General features: G+C 38.9%; 1 long non-coding RNA gene across 3 annotated transcripts; it reads right to left on the minus strand.

Moving 5' to 3' along the window:
• Nucleotides 1–2,625: 2,625 nt before the first annotated feature.
• On the minus strand, nucleotides 2,626–21,446 carry LOC107533152 (uncharacterized). Of its 3 annotated transcripts, none has more exons than XR_001602830.2 (3): nucleotides 21,120–21,446; nucleotides 7,783–7,893; nucleotides 2,626–2,704 (listed from the first exon to the last, which is right to left on the minus strand). It is a non-coding gene; the product is annotated as an uncharacterized LOC107533152 (long non-coding RNA). The 3 variants fall into 3 exon arrangements; XR_001602829.2 differs by having other exon boundaries at nucleotides 21,065–21,446; XR_001602828.2 differs by lacking the exon at nucleotides 21,120–21,446 and adding an exon at nucleotides 13,576–13,625.
• Nucleotides 21,447–26,656: the final 5,210 nt, after the last annotated feature.

Genomic DNA, 26,656 nt, shown 5'->3' on the forward strand with positions numbered 1-26,656 from the left:
AGATCAATGGAGAAGGTGTAATTGGAGGTGAACTTAATTATCTGACTCAATCTTTCACCAACCGGTCAAACTTTTTATTGATTAAAAGAAAAGCATGGTTGGAGAGAGTGATTCCATGCTACATGCTAATGTGAGTAGGACTCCAACCAGTTGCCCATGAACATACTCAGCTCTATTCAGAGCTCCAGTTACAGATGTGTTTTACTCAACTGCAGGGCCAAGACAGCGTTTCACCCATCTGACCCCTCTCCACTGTAAGGGGTCGCTGTGCTATAACAGAGGGCAACCCCCGTGCAAGATCAAGTCTAAGAAGCAGAGCGAATAACACGAGCAACCACAGTCCTCAGCAGCTCGCTGTCTCACGCCGCACACGTGCGCACACACACCTCCGCACCGGAGCCCCAGAGCTTAGCTTAGGCTTTTTAATTAAACTGCTTTCTTTGCTAGATTCCACAGAAGAGAGTAATTTGCTACCATCATTGTCTTAATTCCTAAAATAATTTTATTGGTAATCTAATAGGTGAGTTGCAGTTCAAACAACAAGCCTCCAGATGGGACCCCCACATCACTGTAAGATACGGACTTGTATTCGGAATTCCCACTGCCTCATATTAGAGAATTCTTCCTAGGGGCACAAAGGCTGAATGTCTAAAAACCCATTAAATGCTAGGTAAAAATGTCATTTAATCACACAGAAAGGTCCAAGTGGTTTTCTAACCAAAAACATCTTGTACCCCCTCCTCCTATTATTAATCACACATTAAAGTTTGTACATGGTCTGACCCTATAAGTTCTGTGATGACACAGAATATGCCTGTCCTGTCTCCACATCCCAGATCCTCACCCCCATCGGACATGTGGTGGCTGCCGAGTAAACCTGTGCACGAAGATTAGCACTTTGCTGATTTGTATTGGAAGCATAATTTCTAGTAAAAGATATATGTAGATATAAGTATATACACAACTTTATGTATATAAAGGCAAACGTGTGCACATGTAATGGAAGAGAGGATGGGTGTTATTGTTCTGCTGAGAAAGCAAGCAGCAGTCTCACATTTTTTTGAAACATTTCTCTGTTTGACCTGGTCGTGGAAGTTTCTCAGGCATCCAAAAAGGACAGTTTATTTTATTGAAGAGGAATCCTGACGTACTGGGGCAGGCAAGGAGCACAGAGCAAGCAAAAGGAGCTGTTTTCTAGGACTCGGTTGGCATAAGAACTTTCTGCATCAAAGGGCAAAGGGGGAGAGGCAGGGGTCTCTTCTTCCCCACCGCCTGGCCTGGGCATGAAGGGGCTTCTCTCACAGCCTCTCCGCTGTGCCAGTTAGGCACGCCCGTGCTGTGGGCTGGAAAGAGGAATGGTCCCTAGCGTGACGTTGCCAGATTTAGCAAATACCTGTACAAGATGCCTAGATCCATTTGAATTTTAGATAAACAACAAAATGTATATGCCCCAACTGTCATATTTGGGAGTCCTGTATTTTCTCTGGCAATCCTACCCCAGGAGCAGGGTAATTCCCAAGAAGGACATTTCAAATTGATGGCGAGCTTCCCGGAGTCCCATTTTTTTTCTTTTTATGCTGCACCTGTCACACTGTGCCTCTCTCTGTGCTGAATCCATGACAACAGTGGGGATTTTTTTTTAATCTCAGGATATTGTATTTGATTATGTTATGATGACTTCCCAGTTTTTCCAGAGACAAAATGGTCCACTCAGAGACCAGCATCCTGGGCTCTTGATAGAAGATGCAGTTTCCCAGACGTTGGCATAACGGGAACCCCTGTTGACACCGTTTCTCAGACTGCATCAGACGGGCCTCCTGCTCTAAAAGAAGATGCGTGGCCTTGTGCCTTTTCACATGAGAAGGTAGCAGCAACAAAGGAGGCAGGTCTTGGGGAAACTGGACTTCATTTCTGGCTCTGGCAATGACTCTGCGTAGACAACAAAGTTAGTCATTTCAAGATTGTGTGACCCCTGGGATTTCACCTTCATCAATCCCATCATCTCCTAACTGAAAACAATATGACAAGACTAAGATGGAAACTCTTTGGAAAACCCGAAATCTAATGGAAACACATTACACTAGTTATTTAAAAAATGCTTACTTCTCAGAATGGCCCAGGATGGCAGAGAATATGTACAAATATGAACTTTCTTTTTAAATAAAGTGATGTCTCGTTACCTGGCATTTTCAGAGAGTGTTCCACAGTAAGCTGAGATGTTAGGAAAATATTTCTCAACCTTGCATCTCTGAGCACACTAAAGAAAAATTTGCGTTTTCTTGATGAGCCTAAGGCAAGATTAAAAACCTTGGTTGTGGTGCCATCTGTGCTACACAGAACAAGGAAACGAGAAACAAATGCATAAGAAGATTTTATACTCTGAGGGCTTCCAGAGTATTGCAACATGGAGCACGGTTTGCACTTATCCTAAAAGGCCCCGGCTGCAGGCTTCTAAGGTGCTCTTGGCTGCTGTCTTTTCTCATCTCTGTCACAGGCTATCGTTTCTCCTCGGTGTTGTGTCCCATCTTCTCCCCTACTTTTAATGCAACTTTATTGGAAAAGACATGCACCCTGTGACAAAGCATGTGGAACTTGCCACTCAGAGGCATTTTTACTTACTTCTGCCTTGCTGTCTATTTTCCAAGTGGTTGAGCTTGGCAGTTTCTGGAAGGCTCTGATAGATAGCTTCACATCAAGCCGGGTCCTGTGTACATGCAATCAGTGATATTTATTTCAAATGTTGAATGTTTACTATAGCTCTAGATACATTAATAATTGTTGTGTTACTTTAAGCATATATCTATTATCAAAAAGTAATAAAATGTTATGCCTGGCAGTTGCTAAACTCTTCCAGTCAGCTGAATTACCATATCCCTCATCTAGAGCACACTTGAATAAACATTTTAATGTTTCTGAAGTTGAGATAAGTCTTACAATTGATATGTGTTTTTATTGTGATAATGTTCCTTTGGTTCTGGAAAAGCTGCTATTAAGAACAATCATCTTCAGCTGATAACTTCATAGGTTAAAGAACTAGGAATCTTTTTAGAGTTTTTTTCACACACCGTTCAAAGTGGCCAATAGTTTATGCTGTGAGAAAAGAAGTAATATTACAAATATTACCAATACAGCCTTTAATCATCACCACACCTCCCTCCCATATAATTATCTCCCCCACACTCCAAAGGCCAGTGTAATTGGATATATAGCCTCTAGTCCATTGTCCACTTTCATATACAACCTTCTATTTCATGTATAGATATAGAGAATTTAAAATATCTGTTATAATATTGTATGTTCTTATATTATAGAATGACATAATAATGTTGTCATGTGATTTGTTTGTATCACTCCACACATTATGTTTTGGGAACTCTCCCAATATGGGTAGACACAGGCCTATAGTAATACATGTACAAATAGTTCAATGCTTTTAACTGCAGTGTGACCTTATTTATCACAAATCATCACAATTTATATATTCATTTGTTTACTGATGGATGTTTACTTCGCTTTAAATCTGTTCTGCTGCCAATGATCTTCAGTGAACATGCTTCCTTGTGTCTCATGCTCATGTGCCAGAATGTGTCACAGCGGTGTCCTGGACCCAGCTCCAGTGACCCCTGAGAGCTGTTGGCGCACATCTTTCCTACTCTGCTTTCTGCGATGACCACAGTGGAAGCATTTACACCATGGAAAATGGCAAACCTACAAATCAAACTCCCTGACTCCCAACCAGAAAGCCAGTCATTAAACATTTCAGCTGTAGATATATATTTCCTGAAATGAAATCACTAAATATTAGGATATGCTTTTGTTTTTTTCTGGATGCAACCAGTCTACTCCCACCTGACAGTATATTAAAGTACGGCCTTAAGATATCTTTAGAAAAATTTGATATTGCCAGATATGTTCATTTATGCCTACACAACAGATAAAAACTGCCATCTTATTACTGGTTTCATTTGCATTTTCCTCCCAGTCAGTGAAGTTGAGCATATTTTCATATGCACAGGAGACACTTGGATTTCCTTGCCTTTAAATTGTTTTGCCCATTTTCAAATTGACCAGAATTTTTCTGATTGAATTACAGGAGTTCTTTACATAGACTGGAAAATTAATCCTTGCCTGTTACACAATCTACAAATATCCTCTTTTGAATCTGTTGCTTGTCTTTTAACCTTGCTTATGGTGTTTGCCATGTACTAGCTATGTGGCCTCGAGAAAGGCATTTCATATCCATGTATCTCATATATCTCATCTGTAAGACTGGAACAGTAATTGAACCCGCCTTATTGATACATATCTATCAGTGCCCAGCACTATTGTTAGTTGTTGTTATTGTCATTATATTGCTCTATAAAAGTTCTGGGTTTGATATAGTTATTTTTTTCTTTATGGTTATTTGTTGAATAATTTTTTTCTAAATCCAAGAGGTGGGAAAACAGACTACTCTATTTTCCTGTGGTTTTAGAATTTTTTATGCTTAGATCACTTATACATTTGACTCTGTTTTCTTCCTCCCTTTGTTCTGAGCACCGAGCCAGAATTCCTGGAGCCAGTAGGTGCTCAATACATGTTTACAGAGAGAAGAAAGGGAGTGAGGGAGATAGGAATTCTCATTAATTTTTATAAGCGATCCTGCTAAGATGAAAGAAGAGTGAGTGGAACAAATTACTATTAGCTATACTTACAACCTTTTAAAATGGAAATCCCTTACTCCCTTGTCATATTTATGTCAAACCTTATGGAAGTTTTAAAAATTAATAACTTCAAGACAAGCAAGGACACTCAGTATCCAGGCCTTGAGATGTTTTATCTTATACACAGTAATGAACTCTCCCTTTATTCCCTTCCCCTATAATATCTCGGTAACTCTTAGACCCTAAAATGTCTCTCCCTGAATCATGTATTTTCTCTACATATTTGGAGGAAATCCAATTTCAATTTACGGTCAAAAAGTAAGATGGGAGGACACACTACCCCTCAGGCCATTGCTCTTCTCACTGTGCAGAGGCCATAGAACTAGCCCACAAAACCCTCACATCCAGCCTAACTGTACCAGGTGGTGTGTATAGACTGAAGAGGTAAGGCTATCACCACTAGCAACTGAGGAGTCCTCACACTCAAAAATGTGGGAACCACTAAACTAAATGATAGGCAAAAAAAAAAAGATTGGCTTCCAAATGCTTACCTAGAGCTGAAAATTTTAAATTCATGTCAAGCTGGAGAGCGTCTAAGTTCACTTAACAGGTGATTCCACCTTACGGCATCTTTTATTTGCACGAGTACTTTCATTCCATCATCAACCAATTAAATTATTCAAATGTTAAATTTCTTGAGATTAGGGACTTTATTCTTTTTCATAATCTTCCCCATTCTCATGAGTTACGCGATGTACATTGCTAATGTCCATTTTACAACATTGGACCAAATTACAGGTGGCCCTTGACTTCACATTATTAGCCCTTCTTACAACCAAAATTTTGCGATCAATCATCATTGTGCCTAAAACACTTTCTTTTTGCACCAATTTGGGGTTAAATATATCAGCTCCCAAATGCGCCGTTCATTTCACAATGCCCTGCATAGTCTCTCAGACAACGTTTGCACTTTTGTGCAATTACCACTTCATGAGTCAGCAGTCTGTGGTGCAGTTACTAGAACGTTGCTTTGGAGTTTGCAGAAATAGGTGGAAATGGAGAAAGTAAGTGCACTGGTACTAAAAAAAAGGTAATTGTGACAAGAGCGAAGTTACTATCATGCTGAAATTAAAATATTTAAAACCTCAATTGCATCCTCATGTGTCTTAAAGTGTCCATTTACACATTCAGTTTTAAATGGAAAAACAAATATAAATTCATAGAAAATGCTAGAAATATATATAGGGAAATGTGTCTAAAAGGTGATATGTAGCTATGGATTTGGAGAAAGTATTTTATATGCAGTTGGAAGATGGTGTTCTGACTGCATTTGTCCCCTGATCCTTATGAGAGGAGCTCTGTTTAATGGACCGTTACACCCCAGCACCAAGCACAGTGCTGCCTCCTTTTTAAAATTAAATTTATTGGATAACGCTGACTAATAGCATTATATAAATTTTAGGTGTGCAACTTTATAATACGAGGTCTGTATACTCTGTCCATTGTGTGCTCACCACCCAAAGTCTAGTCTCCTTCATCACTGTGCTTTTGACCCTCTTCAACTGATCCGTCCTCTTACCACCCTCCTTTCTGTTGCAGCATCATTCGTGACAGCCCAGGCTGAAAACAACTAAGTGTCCTGGGACTGATGATGGGCTAAAGAAAATGATTAGATAGATGGTTGATGATAGATAGAGAGATAGATGATAGATTAGATTAGATAGATAGATAGATGATAGATAGATAGATGATAGATAGATAGATAGATAGATAGATAGATAGATAGATAGATAGATGATAGATGATAGATAGATAGATAGATAGATAGATAGATAGATAGATAGATAGATAGATAGATAGATATAGATAGATAGATGATAGATTAGATGATGATAGATGATAGATAGATGATAGATAGATAGATGATATAGATAGATGATAGATGATAGATAGATAGAGATGATAGATAGATAGAGATAGATAGATGGATGATATAGATAGAGATGATTGATAGATAGATAGATAGATAGATAGATAGATAGATAGATAGATAGATAGATGATAGATGATAGATAGATAGATAGATAGATAGATAGATAGATAGATAGATAGATAGATGATAGATAGATGATAGATAGATAGATAGATGATAGATAGATAGATGATAGATGATAGATAGATAGATAGATAGATAGATAGATAGATAGATAGATAGATAGATAGATAGATGATAGATAGATGATAGATAGATAGATAGATGATAGATAGATAGATGATAGATGATAGATAGATAGATAGATAGATAGATAGATAGATAGATAGATAGATAGATAGATAGATAGATAGATGATAGATAGATGATAGAGATATAGATGATAGGTAGGTAGATGATAGATATAGATGATAAATGATTGATAGATGATAGATAGATGATAGATATAGATAGATGATGATAGATAGATAGATAGATGATAGATAGATGATAGATAGATAGATAGATAGATAGATAGATAGATAGATAGATAGATAGATAGATGATAGATAGATGATAGAATATAACCATAGATTAGATATATAGATATATAGATATGTAGATATGTAGATATATACAATGGAGTACCACTCATCCATAAAAGAGATGAAATACTGCCATTTTCGACAACGTGGCTTCTGAGAGGATCACACTAAGTAAAATGAGTCAGAAAAAAAGGGCAAGAACCACATGATTTCATTCATATGTGGGATTAAAACAAAAAGCAAAAAAACTCACAGATACAGACAACAGAGTACTATTAAGAGGGAGTCCTAGTATTCAAGAGACATGTGTGTTGAGCCAACTCATTTAATTGTATGCAAGCCTCTCCTTCTATTTACTCCAGATATCCAAGACCAACCTCATTCTATAAAAGCCTGAAGTGCTCAGTGGTTGGAGTTTCCCTGGTTCCTGTGCACCCACAAGAAAGCATTCCCTCCAGACTCCACGCACAACCCTCACCAAGGCCGAGCCTCTCATCTGGTCTAACAGATGCTGACTCACATACAGTTGCGAATTCAGCTCTACGCCATCCCTACTTCTTATCTCTCCACTGTTTCCTTCACCAGCCATCTTCATGACAAAATAAATGGATGCAATACTTACACATGTGCAAAATGACTCCATTTAAATGAATTTCAGTCCTTCTGCCCCTTTCATGCAGCGTTTCACGGGTGCCAGGGAGAGCCTGGCTAGAGAAAGCCTGGAGGGGTTGGTCTGTTATTGGAGAACGGAGAGAAAGGAGCGTTTTATGAGATTGGAATCATTCTAATGCTTCCCATTAAAACATTTTTAGTGTTCACATTTCAAGCTTAGCACAGTCTACCCTGTAAGTTGGCAATATCCCAGACCCGAGAAACTACAAGCTGCTCGGTGCTTCCTGAGGCTTCTCTAGCAATGAAGCAGGCGGCTCTCTTTTCTCGTCACCATCAAAAGAATAAATTACTAAACAATAGATAATCTTGCCTCATTTAAAACATATGAAACACTTCACAATAGTGTTGCTGTCTTTTCTGGTCAAATGGGATAGCTGTTTTAAAGGCATAGCATTTGACCTTAAAGATTATGAATCTAACGTAGAACAATTTAATCCATTAAAACACACACTTCACACTAAGTGCAGGCTGTGGATATCAATGAAGTTATAAACTGCCTTACAAAATGGTCTTAGAAGAATCTATTTCTTTGAGACATTACGATAAGATCTTTAAAAATGTCAAAGACCTTGCTTAATAATTAGATTTTTAAAGCCAACAGATCTTCATTTTTTAAATAACAATGAATAGAGGAGACTCCTTCTAAGCGTAACCCTTCTCTGAATGTTTATGTGGCCTGACCCCGTAAGTTTTTCCTGTTGTGAAGCTGCGCATTCAATCAGAACTTTGGTTTATCATCTTTCCTATCTGTGTACTTCTGCTGATATCATTGAGTTGAACAATGTCCGTCAGTCAGTGCAACGTGAGCCAAATTTATCTTTTGTTTCTGAAGTTTCATCTATCTGCAACCTCAAAAAAACGAATGACGATTTTAGCTTTACCCTTCTTACTAAGCTAGTGGTTAGCAATTTCTAGCAACTTACAAAGAGGTTGGAACCAATGGTTTCAAATTCAGATTAATATACGGTTATTTAAGCCACAAAGGAAATAACGACATCTAATCAGGATATTCTTGAAGTCAGTGGAGCCGCCTGCTTCCAATCAGTAATCCTATATGCCAAAACATTTTCTGAGAAGTACATTTACAGATGTATTTTTGAACTTCCTGTGTGTCTTGCTGTGAGAAGAAACACATCCCTAAAAGTACAATCCTGCAGAACAGAAGAGGGGGAGAGAGCTGTGAAGCTGATGCATGCTGTTCGGGACCCTCTGAGACTTCCTTTTAGGTGGTAGTTAGCAATATTGTGTCACATGTGATCTGGCAAAATAGGGAGTCACAAAATCTAATGTGTCAGCAAGGATATCTGACAAGAAAACAAAAAAAGATGTGTGTGTGTGTGTGTGCGCGCGCGCACGTGTGTGTCGGAGAATATAAAAGAAAGTAGTGCAGTTTATTGGTAAAATTTTACACCAGGGGAGTTTATGATCCAAAGTTACTGACTAATTGCAATCAATACTTTTGAACATCTGCTTTATGTGAAGAATTGATCTAGACACCATAGACATACAAGAGAAGGAACTTATTAGGGACCCACCTTTCAGGAGCTTATCTTTTAATTGGGCCAAAAATGCTAACACATAGAAAGATGACAACTCTCAGAGGCAGAATATAAATGACCAGGAAGTGGCACAGACAATAAACACTGTGCCTCAAAAGATTCCTTTGAGCCAGGGAGGTCAGTAAATATTCCCAAGAAGAGGGAGATGATAAGTGACCCTGAGCTTTGTTAGTCAAAAGCTAATCTTTTATGCTCTAGTATTTACCCTTGGGTAAAGTCCTTGATCATGAGTATAATTCATTAAAAATCAGTTAATAAGCTACTCTATTCACATGACTTCATTGTCTCCTTCTGATTTTGCAAGGACCAAGTGAAAACCTCATTCCATAAATCCTAGCATTTGTACCTCTGAACAGATGTTGAATGAATAATCATAGTGCTTATTCTAAGCTAAATCCAACAAGAAATATATTAAAAGCAACAAAATGTGAATGTTTTAAAAACCATGACTAGGTTTTAAAAAAAACACATTAACCAAGATTAATTAAAAAGTTTGCCTCCCCAGCCAGCCAGTGTGGCTCAGTGGCTGAGAGCATCGACCCATGAAACAAGAGGTCACTGGTTCGATTCCAGGCCAGGGCACATGCCCACATTGTGGGCTCGATCCCCAGTAAGGGGCGTGCAGGGGGCCGCCGATCAATGACTCTCTCTCATCATTGATGTTTCTATCTCTCTCTCCCTCTCCCTTCCTCTCTCTCTCAAATCAATAAAACATATAAACACACACACACACACACAATTGCCTCCCTGAGGTAAAAAGATCAAAAAGAGCAGAAGATCAGGAAATGAGTGAGGATACTGTCATTGGTAGTAGAATAGTGCTTAAGGTGTACAGTGAAGTCAACTTCCAGCTAAAGGACACAGCAGATGATGACAGTGTGTGTATGTGTGAGGGCGGGGGGGGGCAATCCAAACACCAAATAATAGAGATATTAGAGGAAACAGAGCCAGTAATACTAAAACAATATTCAAGGAAGTAAAGTTCAACAAGATGCAAAGAGAATCCCAGTACAAACATTATAGAAGAACCACCAATTTCAATGAGAATAACACAGGTCTTGAGAGAAAAGATGACATGAACAATTAGCCACACATAATTCTAAAAACTAACAAATATGGCAAGGCCAATGAGGGGAAAAATTACTGGCACTGAAACGTCTGGAGTATTGGATATTGGTATGAAGAAGAAATAAATTAGATCCAAATGTCACATCACACACCATAATAAATTAAAGTGTAAAACACACACTAAAAACTATATGTATCAGAAAAAAAATAGAAAACACATCTGTAAAATGACATGGATAAATGCTTTAAAAAGAAAGCGATGAAATTCCAAACTGACAACATAACTAATGAAAGTTTCAACTTCTGAATATATAAAGAACAGATACAAATAATGTCAATGTTCACATTTCACTGGAATTAGAAAAGAAATATAAATATAAATTCAGTTACCACTACACAGCTGTGAAACCAACCATAATAAATACTACTAATAAGAGTCAAATGTTAAAGACAAAAATTCTGCAGGGAAGGAAAGACATTCACAGTAAACCACTTGCCTTAATGTGAGACAATATTTACAAAACCATAATAACCGAGAGTGTCCATGGACATAATATGCAGAGTCAGGGGGCTGGGCGTGAGAGCTTCAAAAGCTAAATGCATGCAGTAGTTAATTTCTAACATTGTAACTAAAGAAATAGCAATTTAAGCATTTTTCTGAAAAATATGGACCTAATTACAAGAAGAAACAGGCAAAGTTGAAAGTCACGATTGGAGGCCCACTTGTGGGGGAGAAATGTGGAGCAGAAGACTGCTGTTTTTTATAAACATTTTAATTCTAGTGAGCTTTGTGATAATGATCCCTTTGAAAATCAATTTTTTTTCTAGCACAATTAATTAACTTGAGAACAACTTGAGCATACAGTAAATCTCCCATTTCTTTATGTGTGATTTTGTCTGCAACAAATACTAGGAACACTGCACCCAGCTGAGGTGCGCTGGAGTACACAAAACACACATGCACACCCTCCAGTTCCTACCAGCTCTCTCCATGCATCACGCTTATGAGCCACATGTACCCACATCCCTTACTATGTACACGTATTACTCATGAAGATGATGCGATTTCTTCTTTGTCACACCAACACTGACCATTTTAGTTTTTATAAATTTTGCTCTTAAAGTAAGTTTAAAATAGGATTCCCTCCCCCCTCAATCATTGTGTGTCAAATCATTGTAGGCCATTGATAAGAGTGTCATGTCCCTAACCCCATTTTTGCCCTGTGGTGTTCGTGTATTGTGTAGTTTGTTTTTTAATTAATACTTCTTTTAGAGCAGTTTTAGTTTTACAGAAAAATTTAGTGGGAAGCACAGAGAGTTCCCAGACACACAGTTTCCAATGTTGTTAATACCTTGCAAAAGTGTGGTACCTTTGTTACATTGGTGAGCCGACATTGACACATTATTAGTAACTGAAGTCCTTAGTTCCCTCTTTGTGTTGTACATTCTATGGGCTCTGACCAATGTACAAGGACATGTAGGCACCATGCCAGTATCGTACAGAATAGTTTCTCTGCTCTAATAATTCTCAGTACTCCACCTATTCATCCCTGCCTCCCCCTAACGCCTCGCAACCACTTATCTTTTTACTGTCTCCAAAGTTTTGCCTTTTACAAAATGTCACATAGTTGGAATCATATAGTATGTAGCTCTTTTGAATTAACTTATTTCACTTAGTAATATGCATTTAAGATTCTACAGTGTGTTTTTGTGACTTGATAACTGGTTTTATTTTATTCCTGAGTAATTTTCCATTGTATGAATGTACTAGTTTATCCATCACCTATTAAAGGACATTTTGGGGACTTCCAAGTTTTCGCAATTATGAATAAAGCTGCTATAAACAATTGTGTGTAGATTTTCGTGTGAACAGAAGTTTTCAACTCATTTTGAGTGCAGTTAAGTTTCAATTTAAGGCCCATGATTGCTGGATCATATGGTAAGAGTATCTTTAGTTTTGTAAGAAACTTCCCAGTATCTTCCAAAGTACTGTACCATTTTGCATGCCCATGAGCAATGAGTGAGAGTTCTTATTGCCCCATATCCTTGCTAGCGTTGGGTGTTGTCGGTGTTTGGATTTCAGGCATTCTAATAGTTGTGTAGTATTGTAATTGTTTAATTGTAATTGTTTTAATTGCAATTCCCTAACGACATGATGTTGAGCACCTTTTACTGCTCTGTCATCTTTATATCTTCTTTGGTGAGGTGTTTGTTCAGGTCTTTTTTACACTTTTTAACTGGGCTGTTTCTTGTTGCATTTGAAAAAGTCTGTATATTTTGGATACCAGTTCTGCATCAAATGTGTTTTGCAAAGATTTTTCTCAAAATCTGGCTTGTGTTTTCATTCTCTAAATAATGCCTTTCACAAAGCAGAAGTTTTTAGTTTCAAATAAGTGCAACTTCCCCTTTTTTCCCTTGTGGGTAATGCACAATTTTGCACAACTCAGTGATTTTTAGGAATTCATAGATTGTGTGTTAGTCACTGACCATACATATCCTTTTCAACCATTCATTATTTGACTGGGTAATTCCATTTTGAATAAAATCTCCAAAATAATCAGTAGAGATACTAAGTAGCATAACTTATGGTGAAAAACTGGAAACCTAATGCCAAACATTTGGGAATAGTTAAGTAACACAAGAGAATACTAACAATATGATACTGTGTTAAAGATTGATAACATGTCAACATTCTTTACATACAAAAATAGGCTCATGGATGTATTAGGGAAGAAAGTAACATAAATATCACTTATAAATTAATTTCAACTACGAAAATATGTAATTTCACAAATAAAAATAAGAATCCAGTAACACATACTAGTTAGAATAAGTAGCACTAAGTTGCTATAAAACAAATCCCACAATTTCACAGTGAAAATTTATTTTTCATTCATGCAAAGTTGAATACAAATGTTTCAGGTGAGCATCAGCTAAGAGACAAGCTCCTCCCATCTGTGGCTCTACCATACCCTAGGCCATGGAGCCCTTGACCAATTTTTTCCTCTGCATTTGGCTGGGAGATGGACCAGAGTGTGAGGAGGAATCACACAGGAAGTTTTCATGGGCCAGGTGTGGAAAGCTGAACTCACTTGCCCTTAAGTGGCCACACCTACCTTCAAGGCAGGTTGAGGTAAATGGTCTAGCTGCGTGCCCAGGAGACAGAGGAATGCTCTGCACTTGACAAAATGAGACTGGTTTTCTTAGGCTCCTTTCTCCTTTCAATTTTGCTTAATCTGTAATAAGACATAAGTATCCTATATTATCTTACTCAGTTTTGTTCCTGAGTCCAGATTATGAGAGTTTAGCTACCACTTATTCTAGTCCATTAGGTTCCTGTGTTCAGATAGGAAGAGATTTGATAGCTAGGATTTATTAATTCTTCCTTTAAAAAAAGAAAATTGCAATTTGCAGTTTCTCTGAGCTCATCCCCTATCCTTCATTTCAGACACCTCTTAAATCAACTCAGAGTATTGCCTGTCCTATTTAAAAATTTTACTGCAAGATTACACACACGTCTTGCCAAGGAAACAATGCGTAACAATATTTTCTGTAAGTGATGCCTCATTCTTAATCTATATCTTCTTGTTCTTTTAAGATAATGCAAAATGTAAAAGACTTTTTTCTGAATAGCACAAAATAACCCTACTTAAATCTTCTAACCTGCATACTAATAACTAGCATTTTCATTCATCGGTGTTAATTCTTATAGAAGTGTTTTATATTAATATGCATATTTTATACAAGGATCTGTAAACATGCTATATTTTGGCAGTGAGACATCACTATCATAATAATCCATCCTAAAGCATTTTTCTATTTTAATGATCACCTTAACATTGTTCTCCAGTTACCATTTAATTTTAACAAAAGTTTTGTAAAGTGTTTAGAAATTTTATGTCAATTATTATTATCTTTTAAAAAATAATCTTGTCTTGCTGTTTTTTCCATATTTTTACTATTGTCAATTTGTATAAAATGTTCCATATAAGCTCTTAATGTATATTTACATTTCATCTATGTATAACATAAATAGCATTTTTATGTTTACTCTATTCAACCTGTTAATTATGAGTGTCTTCCTTTATTTTTCCTACTAAGGTTTTATTATATTCTGTTAATATATATTTTATGTATCAAGATAAATCACTATTTATTTATGCAAGGCTTTTGTTGCTAAGTTATTATATTTAATTCTTCATTTTCTAACTACATGTCATTAATGTAAGTATACAATTGATTTTTTGAAGATTACATTACAATCTTGCAACTTTGTAAAGTTCCAATTTTTTGGTTGATGTCCTTGATTTTCTGTATAATTACACAATTAGTAAAAGTTGACTTTCTAACAAGATATCCAGAGAACTTATGTGAGGCTCCCCTTCACCTATCTTCTTATACAGAATTTTAAATGTTTCAATTAAATGAAGTTCAATCTATATCCACTCTTAGCCTCATAATTAAATACGTTGATTAATTAAAACCACAAGTATGTATAAAATTAACTGAATTAAAGAAACTATAAGCCCTGGATGGTGTAGTTCAGTGGTTAGAGCGTCAGTCTGCTCCACAAAGGGTCACGTGTTCTATTCCCAGTCAAGGGCACGAACCTGGGCTGCAGGTTTGACATGGCCCTGGTCGGGGCCCATGTGACAGGCAACCAATTGACGTGTCTCTTTCACATTGATGTTTCTCTCTCTCTCTCTCACACCCTTCCTTCCACTCTCTCTAAATCAATGGAAAAAATCTCCTCAGGTGAGGATGAACCAAAAAAAAGAAAGAAAGAAATTATGAGAGATTAAAATCATGTCCTCTGAAGTAATTGGATTTGGGATTTGATTTCTGTACACTAAAGAACAAATTAACAATCAATTGATACCATAAGTGAATATGTTAAATGTAACATAATAAATTTTATAAATGCACTCTTTGTATAACATTAAAATTTTACTATAATGGCAAAAAACATTTCTAAAATGAATCCTAAAGGGAGAATTGCTCTCAGTTGCCAGATCAGCAACTATTTTGGTGTGTTTTAGTATCGCCACCTACTGGAGACGTAAAATCAGAAGGTTTTACTTTGGAAATCCTCATGCATAGTAATATTTATTGAATTTAGACATTCTGTGGTTCATGACATTTTTCAAGGTGTTGAGGTCCTAACCCCTTTTTCTGTAAACATGAGAAAATAGACACAGAAGGGCTAAACAGTTCAATGATTTGCCCCAAATCACTCTACTAATTATATATAAAATGAATATGTAAGACCAATGATATTTAAGCCTATGCTCCAGATCTACTAGTTCTCACTCCCATGATCTGTGTTCTATAATTGCCCTTCCAGGGTGACAGACACCATGTTCACCATCAGTGTTCATTAAAACACTCTGGAAATGAAGCAAAGTTGGTTTTCCTACCAAAATTATTTATCATAATTTTCTTTCTTTTTTACTGCTCATAGAATAATTAAGAGCTAAATTTCTATTCAGTTCTTATGTTTTATCCTACAGATAACCATTGATCAAATTATTTAGTATGATCAATCTAGTTTCTCATATCTCCCCTTCATTTTCTCACCCATAATTAAAGAAAAAAGACAGTACTTTCCAGCTCTCTGACAATTTAAAAAACTATCGGAAATTGTGTGGGAAAACAGGCTACCTCTTAAACTGTAAGTTAAAGAGTAAAATGGTGCTAAAGTATGCTAATAATTTCACAGTATCTATCAAAAATTGAAATCATATGACCTTTGACACCACAGTTCCACTTCTAGGTATTTATTCTGCAAATATCAATTGTAACATGAATGGTGATAGCAAAAACAAAACAAATCTTGAAAACAACCTAACTGTTATTAACAGAAAACTGATAAAATAAATTACAGGTCATCAATACAGCCTTACTATATGGAATACCGTGCAGCTATTTTTTAACATGACATAGTTCTATGCATGCTTATAAGAAGGGTAAACTTTATGTTTAAAGAAAAAAAGCCAGTTTTTGCATTATATGGGTATTATTATTCCACTTGTGTAAAACTATATAATTTTATAAATGTTTACAATAAATGTATATTAAAATATGATTTTACATAAATATAATTGTATAAATGTATGATAATGTATATACACATAAACAAAAAATGCATTTGTTTATGCCTAGGAAGGTCTCTAAGGCATATGACATCTTTTCAAGTTATGACTCACAGAAAAAAATTGTCCTGCACTCTGGGGTCAGCTGGAGGGGATTCAGGAACATCTATGTGGAGCTTGGTATAAAAAAAACATGATTTTTTCTATGTTTCAAAATTAATATAAAATCCATACATCTAGAGGGGCAGCACCAGCCCAGGCCCCGCCCGCCCGCAGATCAGGTGCCCAGGCCCCTGCCAGTGAGCCCCGTCGTTCCTTCCCCACTGCACCGCCCTGGCCTTGCGCCCCCTTCCTGAGCTGCATCAAGCCCCACATCAGTCGGGCACCCTGAGAAAAATGACAGTTTGGGAGCCCTGAATGCCCCTTGAGCTGAGGGACCAGTAACCTGTGGCACATCTGTGACTCTTCTGCGAAGCGCAGCAGTGTGCTTGGCGTGTCCTGCATGGGGAAGGAGAGTTTGCATGTTTGCTTGACAAACTCCTGGCTGAATGATTTTATCCAGCACTATGTATTCTACAGTTTTTTTTAAGCAGTTTATACAGAATGTAAAAATGCAGATTCATCCAATAGGAGGGTATTTTCACAGGGGAGCAGTCTCCCCTCCCTCTGTATTTTCATGTCCCCCAATCCTGGGCTCCCAGGATGTCCCAAGCCCGCCCTGCACCCTCCCGGTTCCCTACCCTCCGCCTCCTCTCAGATCTGCGCCCACCGGGCTGCACTGCGGGACACCAGGAGGACAAGCCATGCCATGTCAACACACTCTCAGAAAACAAGCGCAGGCATCTGCAGCCGGCGACTTCTGCTCAGACTTGTCTCTTCCACAACACGGGCTGGGCTACCGTGGCCACAGTCACCTGCGGGAGCCCGTGTGCTAGCGTGAGAGAGTGAACGTGGGGATGAGTGTGCACCTCTCGCAGCTGGGAGAATTCCTGCATGTTGCACGCAGAGATGCCCACACAGGAAGACAGGTACATAGTGCACGGGGATGGGCAGCGAGGGATGTCAGAAACCCAGACGGTGCCCCCACGTCGCCTCTGCTTCTCTCTGGAGGCCTGCTCCTTCTGTTATTTCTCTCTGCCAGGAGTTCTCTGTGACTCTTTCCCCTATGGCTGCCCAAGGTTTGCATGTTTCGATTCCAGCCCCTGGTGCAGTCTAACCAAGTCTGAATCCCAGCTCCATGTTCCAGGAGAGAGAGCCAGATTGGTCAAGCCAGGGTGGCAACTGCCTACCCATGTATCTGTGTTCTAAGACACACTTAAGCACATTTAGTTAAGGATCCAAACGGTCTTAGGATGTAGACAGGTACATGCAGCAGGTCCTCAAATAACATTGTGTCATTCAACATTCTGTTATAATGTTGATGAGATGCAGTAGGAATTTCACTCCTGTTTATATCAATTAACTTAGGGGTAAAATTGGTTTTGTTATTTATCATTTCGCCTAAAGAACCTATCCATGATGTTTAGGTAAAGACTTACTGTGTTTTCAAGGTCTTTGGTGCTTTAGCCACTGGGGTCCAATGTCAATCAACCTAATATCCACGATGTACTTAGAACTGGGCTTGATATAGAGCTTCAAAGGAATAGGATGTTTATAATATAAAAATATTTACACTGTCACTGCTTTAACAATACTTACATTCCTAAAACCGTGCACAATCAAGTTTTTAAATGTAACAGGATGATTTTATTTATAAGACCTAAAAAAAACAAAAACACCCTTTCAAAAAGTAAAAGAGAAACCTCTTGAAATAACTGTTTCCTATTCATCTCTCTTGTTTACATAGGCTTTGCTACTTAAGTATCTTTAGAGTGAAGGAATCCTTAGAATTTGTTTTCCGGCATAATTTTTGTCTGTTTTCAGAGCTTTATGGAGGTATAATTGACAAATTTAAAGTGTATGTGATGGTTGGATATATGTATGTATATATATGTATATATGTGTGTGTATATATATGTATATATACATATATATATTTATACGCACAACACATATAGTGGAAAAATTCCCACAATGAAGTTAACACATCCATGATCTCACATATTTACTTTTTTTTCTTGGTGAGAACATTTAAGTTTTACTCTCTTAGCAAATTTCAATTATACAATGTAGTGTCATCAACTCTAGTCACCGTGCTGTTCATTAGACCCTCAGACCTTACTTATCTTACAACTGAAAGTAGGTATCCTTTTGCCAACCTCTCCCCATTTCCTGCCCACAGCACCTGGCAACTACCATCAACTCTGTTTCTATGAGTTCAGCATTTTTTTTTTAATTTCTCTATATAAGATACCAAGCAGTATTTGTCTTTTAAATTTCTCTGGCTTATTTCACTTAACACAATGGCTTGAATTAATTATTAACCCCGGAGTTCCCTAAGTGATACCTCATTCTAGTCAGCAATGCTCTTTGAAAATCTCTGACTTGTGCCTGGGCAACAACCATGGAAATACCCATCACTGCTGCTTTGCGCAGCCCTAAGTGCATCCACTTACTTTGGCCATATTTACTTATTTAATAGATTGAGTTACCCTAATCCCTCAGTCCAAGGCTGTTACTCCCAGGGGCAGACACTATTTATAGAGTTGTCTTAGTCTGAGGGCACTTGCTGATGCTTTTGTCGATGGCTGAGGAACAATAAGAGCATGAAACCAAGTCTTTTGATCAAAATAATTCATGTTATGCAATAAGAAGACAAATAAAAAGTTAAAAGAGGGAACTGGTGAGAGCTTCCCCTTATCTTCTCCACAGTAAAGAGCAAAGAAGCAAAGACATAAATAATATCAAGGCTGTTTAACCTTGACCTCATCATTTCTTGGCTATAGTCAGAGTCATGTAGCAATAGGCCCAAATGAGTCTCACTCAGTTTCAAAAACAGTTCTTTTTCTTTAATAACACAATTTTTGTTTTAGTCTTATATCTCATAACTCTCTCAAAGATATTTCTTTTCAGATTCATGTTGAATAACATCCTGGTTCTATAAAATGTGAACTCAGCTGTGGGGTTCACTTCTCTAGGCAGGGAAGACCCTGGTGTCATAGCAGAAATTTAGGGTGAAATTTTACATATTGAATTTTTGTTATGCATATTTACTGCCCTAATTTTTGTCCTTACTCTGAGGGTGGGGATTGGGAGTGTTTGTCTTGAGGCTAAGGGAGAGGGGTGAAGAGTGGGAGCTGGGAAGGGCCTGGGGCAATGGGGAAGCAAAACATTGGATGTTTGTTAAATCTCCAAGAGTGTGCTTTCCACAAAAAGATGAAGGTTTAAGGAATAGCTTGGCTAAAATTTGCAATCAAATCAATTAATAAAATTGTTATACTAGATGCTTTAAATGATTTTTTAAAACTTTCTTTCTCGAGCTATTATGAAATGAATGAGAAACAACCACCGAGAATTTCACATCAGTAGTTCATTCTCTCTCTCTCTCCCTCTCAGAAAATTCAACTTTACATTTCTACATAATAACAATCACAGTAATATATTTAATCTTCCCATGTATATTTTATATAACACTGTATTCTCATGTTCAATAAAGTTTGGGAAGAATTTAAAGCTGAAGAGCTGGTGCTCCCTCTGGTGAACTTTCTTTGCATTGCGCACACTTTTTGTTTTTCAGGAACACTTCATTCATAGGCCAAGAAACATCTCATAAAGCCAAGAACAATCAGGAAGTAAACTCAAAAAAATCATTGCAGAATCAAACGCATGAATCTGATAAGATTGAGCTGATTGTATTCACCAGAATTCTTCTAAGGGAACTTGTTAAAAGTAATGGCTTGATAATAGCTCAGAATGGCAGATAAAACCACAAGAGACTGCTCAGTAATAATTATTTTAAAACGTTTGTTCTGATTGATAAAGCATGGGGAATTTGGATTTGGGAATGGAGAGGGAGAAATTCCACCTTCACCCTGGGGACAGTGCTTCATGGTAGAGTGGGAGCCACAGGAAATACATGCTAACTAGTGTCCCAGTGACCCACTTTGAGTACCCTGAGATGCCGAACCCTTCCCCGGACCCTTTAAATCTTCAGCGGACAAGACAGAAAATTAGCAGCCTTTGCAATAAACCTAAGAAAATATAACAGACATAAACCTCGAGAAAATACGGCTGGCAGGGAGCTCTGAAACCTATACGGGGAAAAGTATAAAACCCTTTGACCCCCACCAGGCGGTACAGCGCAGACTACTAGCTGAGTTGCCCACTTATGCTTTATGCCAACTGTATTCTTAATAAATTCACTTGTTTTGCTTCAACCCTGCTGTCACTCTCTGAAATCTTTCTTGCAAGACTGACAAGAGGAGGAGGGGACAGCCCCACCCCTCCGATGGGGGGCAGCTGTCTGGTAACGTGTCCCGCAAGCTCTGCTGCGAGTTGCATTTTATTACCTGTTCACAGTCACCCTTTTCCCCACTAGATGGTGAGTTTTCTACTGAGCGGTACTACTTTTTACCTTTGCATCCAAGGAGCCTGAAAGTGCCTGGGATCAGAGGAGAGTTTAAACAAACCTCAGATGAATGCGGAGGGCTCAGCGGTCTCTCGTTCTGCCTGCCAAGGGCATTTATGATGCGCTTTCTTTTCAACTCCAGTTCATGCTTCGGGGCGACGTGCTACCCAGCCCTCGGTAGGGAAGAGGTGAGAATTTGAACAAAACTAGAAAAATAAGGCGGCAGTTTTGCTCCGATCCACATCCCAAGGACGTTCCGGTGCTGAGTTAAAAGCCCCTGCAGGGCTATGCTGCCCCCTAGGGGGGCCCACAGCACCTTCAGGCTGCCGCGGAGGGAACGCCAGGCTCCCGAAGGGGCCCCTCTGCGGAGAAACGACCTCAGGCAATTTCCTTTCCTAGACAAGGGGGTCAGGGCAGGCGGGGTAGCGAGAGGAAAGAGGGGCGCACAGCGGCGCCGGCGGGAGCGGGGGCGGGAGCGGGACCCGCGCGCCGGGACCGCCTCCCCGGTTGCCAGGCAACGGGCCCCGGAAGTTGCCGGAGGCACGTGGGCTGCGGGCGCCCGCACCTACGAGCCGGGCCAAGATGGCGGAGGGCGGCGACGCGGCGCCGCGCGAGCAGGACGGGGCCTCCGGGCCGCGGCCCCCGAGCGCGCGGGACTTGCAGGTGCGGCGAACGGCCGAGGGCGGGGCGCGGCGGCGGCGGCGGGGGGCGCGCCGGGGGCGTGGGGGCCTCCCCTGGCCTCCGCGGCGCCGCCCGGAGCCGACCTGGGGATGGACTTGGGAGCCGGGCGCCGCCGGCGTCCGCAGGTGGCGCGGCGCCCATGGGGGCGCTGGAAACAGGTGTCCGTTTCCCCGGCGCCCCGGGTGCGGTTTCAGAAGCAGCTGTTCGCTTGGAGAGGCTTTTTGTGGGGTCGGGGGAGTGGTTCAGCGGGGATGCTTCGGGAGACTCGCTGCGGAGGGAAATTGACCGTGGCCGAGCGGGATCAGCCGTCGCTTAAAAAGTAGTAACAGGTGTGCTGGTTTCATCTTTGTCGTGGACGCGCTTTTTGCCTCGATTTCTTGTCTATAAAAATGGCTTGCTTTTTTTTTTTTTTTTTTTTTAAGGTCTCTTTTCCCTTTTAAAGAGCTGAACTAAAGTATTTCTTCGTAGGGCCGCGCAGCCCCGTGTAAAAGCCGCAGTCTCTAAAACATCGCACCTGAGAAACGGGGAAATCAGACGGCATCGTGTTGTAGGACACGAACATCAGGTGGCTACGCAATAGGAGCGCCCCACGTTTTGCCCTGTCAGATGCTGAACACTACTTTGCTCACTTTAGTCTTTTTTCCTGTCTCCTTGTAAGATCATTGATAAAATTGAACACGTGACCATCTCTAAGGAGCTATAATTAAATGTAAATGACACAGAATCCACAGCCTTGGTAGGAAAATTCTATTACTTTATAATCACACCTTCATTCTGCTTCTCTGGACAAACCTTGGCCGCCGGCCGGGGAGCTGCTGCTGAGCTGGGGAATGGTGACCCCAGGTCCACAGGGGTGCTGGACGCCGCTGAAAGGCAGAGACGTGTCAAAAGACATCGCTACTTATTTTTTGCGAAAATAAGATAGGAATATATTTTACACAACATTTAAGATGGGGTCTGGTTGAGAGCCAAAATTAGCAGTGCATAAAATGAGCTCAGAGAATGGCCGGGTCAGGGTAGGAGAGGAGCTCAGTGCATCAGGGTAGAATAGTTCAGTGCCCGCGGGTCAGTTCAGTCGTAGGAAAGAGAATCGAGGAAGATGAAGCCCTCAGCTCTACCCTTCCTGATGTAGACCACGGTCACCAAGAGGCAGTGACCACATGGGATGCTGGGGAAGAAGGGAGCGTCTGCTCACACTAACTTTGGTTAGCATCTTGGCTCTGCCACTTAGTAGTTGTGTGAACACAGGAGAACTGTCTGAACCTCTCTCATCCTCGGTGTCTTTATTTATAAACTGGGGTGATGTTGATGGTGCCATAAGCGAAATAAAGGAATGTCTGTAAAGTGCCTGTGCAAAACTCCCATATTATCCTGGCCCAGTACTTGCTCGATAAATATTTTGTTGTGGCCTGGCCAGGCGTGGCTCGGCCGTTGAGCATCAACCTAGGATCCAGGAGATCTCAGTTCCATTCCTGGTCAGGGCACATGCCCAGGTGGCGGGCTCGATCCCCAGTCGGGGGTGTGCAGGAGGCATCCAATCGATGACGATTCTCTCATCATTGATGTTTCTATCTCTCTCTCTCCCTCTTCCTTCCTCTTTCTGAAATCAATAAAGATATATCTAAATATATATATGTGTACATATATATATAGTTCCGTTTCTCTTAAAGGAGAAAAATAGAATAACTTTCACTGGTTAGTCCATTCTAATGCCATTAAAGTTAAAGCTATGTAACTTAATATCCATTCTCTAATTTAAATCCTTTTTTTTTTTTTTAATTCTCACCCGAGGATATTTTTTTCCATTGATTTTTAGAGAGTGGAAGGGAGAGAGGAAGAGAGAGAAACATCTACGTGAGAGGAGAAACATCGATTGGTTGCCTCCCGCACGAGCCCCAACTAGGGCTGGAGATCAAACCCACAACCGAGGTACATGCCCTTGACCAGGAATCGAACCCAAGACCCAGTCTGCAGGCCAGTGCTCTAACCACTGAGCCAAACCAGCCAGGGCTAAATCTATTTCTTCTTATGTGAACAAGAACAGATTAGTTATTGATCACCTGATTCTTGGCAAATTTACCAACAATCCAGTGGATTAATATGTGATTAATGATCAGAGGTATTCTGGTAGATGTCACTAATTGTGAGAATGCCTTTGTTTCCACCATCAATTAGAACATAGGTGTTTTGTTTTTGTTTTTATGAACGTGAGTTGCGATATCAAATACACTAAGTATTGATAATCTTTCCTTTTAGAAATTAGTAAGAATGTGAAGAAATTGCAAAGAAACCTGAAAACAAGTGCTGACATATGAAGAAATAGAGTATGTATCAAAGGTTTAAAAGAATTGGACAATGCCCCTTTCCCTGAGTGGTTTCTTGGATGTAGATTTTGTTTGGATTATCTTATTTTTTAATCTAGCCATGCTTAAATGTTGCCCATCTAGTGCAGTTTTCTTTCTTAACAGCTTGCTTTAAGAGTTTGTCAGGGTATTATAGAGGAAAAGGTGATATGTTACTAATGGAACAAGCAAATGTACCCCTAAGGACACATATCTTAGCTGCCACATTGTACAGGGTTTGTCAGCACCTAAATCAGGAGAGATTTCCTCATTTCCCACATGGGGAAGGTATTCAGTTATCTCCCAGAAAACCTCCCAGCACTATGAACTCTGACTTACAAACTGCAGAAATCTCCTGAGTATATATCTGCTCCTTTCATCTCCCGAAATTGGAAAATATTCTCTGGTGAAGTTTAGGGCCTGTTTGTTAGTGACAGTACTAATCCTAAAAATCTAAGTATTCATTGTTTTTGAGCATTTTCAGAGACCTGCTGGGGCCCCTCAGTCCAGCCACACACATGGGTTTAACAGTAGCTTAAAGTATTGAATTACCTATGTATCTTTGTCCCAGTTTCCTCCAGAATAATATCAAAAGAAAAAGCTTTCTGTTCTTAATTCTCTATTTCCATATAGGTTGGAACTGGGGGGAACTTTAGTATTTATTAGGGTTAATACTGGGCTTTGGGTGGGACAAAGAGGGAGTTCTATAAAAAAAAAAGTAAGATTATCTGATGCTATGTTACAGTTGCTACACATATCCTAATCCTGTTGAATAATAAGTGTTCTGTGTCATTGATTCTCAATTTTAGTGGGCATCAGAATCCTGGAAGGCTTGTTAAAACACAGATTGCTGGACCCCACCTCAGAGTTTCTTTAGATCTAGGGTGGGCTTAAGCATCTGCATTTTTCAAGGTACCCAGGTGATGCTGATATTGTTATTGTATATTTTAAAAAATCTGTATTATACCTTCTGGCCTTTGTCACTCTAAGACTGAGAATTTCAGTACTTTTAGTCTTTTGTTGTGTACTTGATTTTCTCATTCCCAATAACTTTGCCTTCAGGTTTCTTTTCATGTTCTTCACATTGCAAATTCTAGAGAAAAGATTATCAGTGCTTGCATACTTTATTCTCTCTGTGTATCTGAACTGTCTTCATAATCTAATTATTTTACTGGTGGAATACTCCATCCTGATAATTCACAATACATCATTACTTCATAATACACGTTTTATCTCTTTATTTGGCTGAGATTTTTGTTGTTGTTGTCTGTCTTGTTGACTTTGACCAGTACTTCACTTTAATTTGATCAGCTTAAATAATTATTTCCTTTGCTAAGGTGATGTCATTTATGTCAAATAATACAAATTAAATTTCTTTGAATATTTACTAATAAACTTATGCCATGTGATAACACAGGGATATCATGAGTGCTGGTATTAATTTCCTCTGAATATCATTCATTTTCTTCTAAGTTAATGATGTACTATTAATAACTAGGACCTTTCATCGAGGTGGACTCCCTGCTCTTATATAATTTTCTCCATGTTCCTATTTTTGCTAATATGTATTTCACATCACAGGGAGTCAAAAGGCATTGTTTGTTTTATTCATTTATTTCACAGGAGAAAATTATTTTATTGACAGGATTTATTCAAATTTTCTTAAAGCAAAAACCTAACAAGATACAAGACTATATAGTGAATATAATCTCAGTTTTAAAATCTATAACTTTATTAATCTATATCTCTTTATGATTTATGTTGTCTTGTAGTCTACATAATTCAACATGAATTTGTTGGGTGCCTATTAAGAACTATGTTAGAAGCAATCTGGGAAACCTAAATATAGCCAGGGAGATAAAATAGTAAGAAAAGTATACAAATGACGATATTATGTTTAATATAAGCGTCAGTGATAAGATAGCATATGCTATGAGGATTTAGGAAAAAATATCATTTAGTTAAGAACATTAGGAAAGGCTTCATGAAGGATGGCTGAATGAGCCTTTGAAATACAGATAAGATTTCCATTGATGGAAAAGGAATAGCATAAAAGTAATTCATAGAGCCAGAATCATATCATCAGCTCCGGAGGAAATCTATAATGGGATATTCTTTTGAAGAGATTTCAGGGAGGTAGAATTTCCAGAAACTTCAGGCCCAAGTTGTCAGTCAGAGTGTCTCTCTCTGTTTCTGTCTCTGTCTCTCTCACTCTCTCTGTTGTTGTTGTTGTTTTTAAGGGATAAAGTAGGAAAGGGCCATAAGTGATATGTAGATAATGCTGCAGGAAGAAAAGAAATCGTGGGGCAAATAAAACACTGATAATCATTATTAAACATTTTTTAATAATACTTCCTAGTTATAGAGCACTTGTCTTATGTTTCACATACACTGTGTATTTCATAAAACAATCCTCTAAGGTAATTTTTTAAATAGACATTTAAAGATGAGGGAACTAACTCAGAGAAATTAAAAAATGTACTCAATGTCAGATCCTAATTTAAGAGCCTAAGTTAGGACTTAATCCAGTTCTTTTAGATTACAAAGCACTTTTACAAAAATTGCTGTTAGAAAT

The sequence above is a fragment of the Miniopterus natalensis genome, chromosome 16 (assembly GCF_054644295.1).
Source record: "Miniopterus natalensis isolate mMinNat1 chromosome 16, mMinNat1.hap1, whole genome shotgun sequence".
Classification (NCBI taxonomy): domain Eukaryota; kingdom Metazoa; phylum Chordata; class Mammalia; order Chiroptera; family Miniopteridae; genus Miniopterus; species Miniopterus natalensis.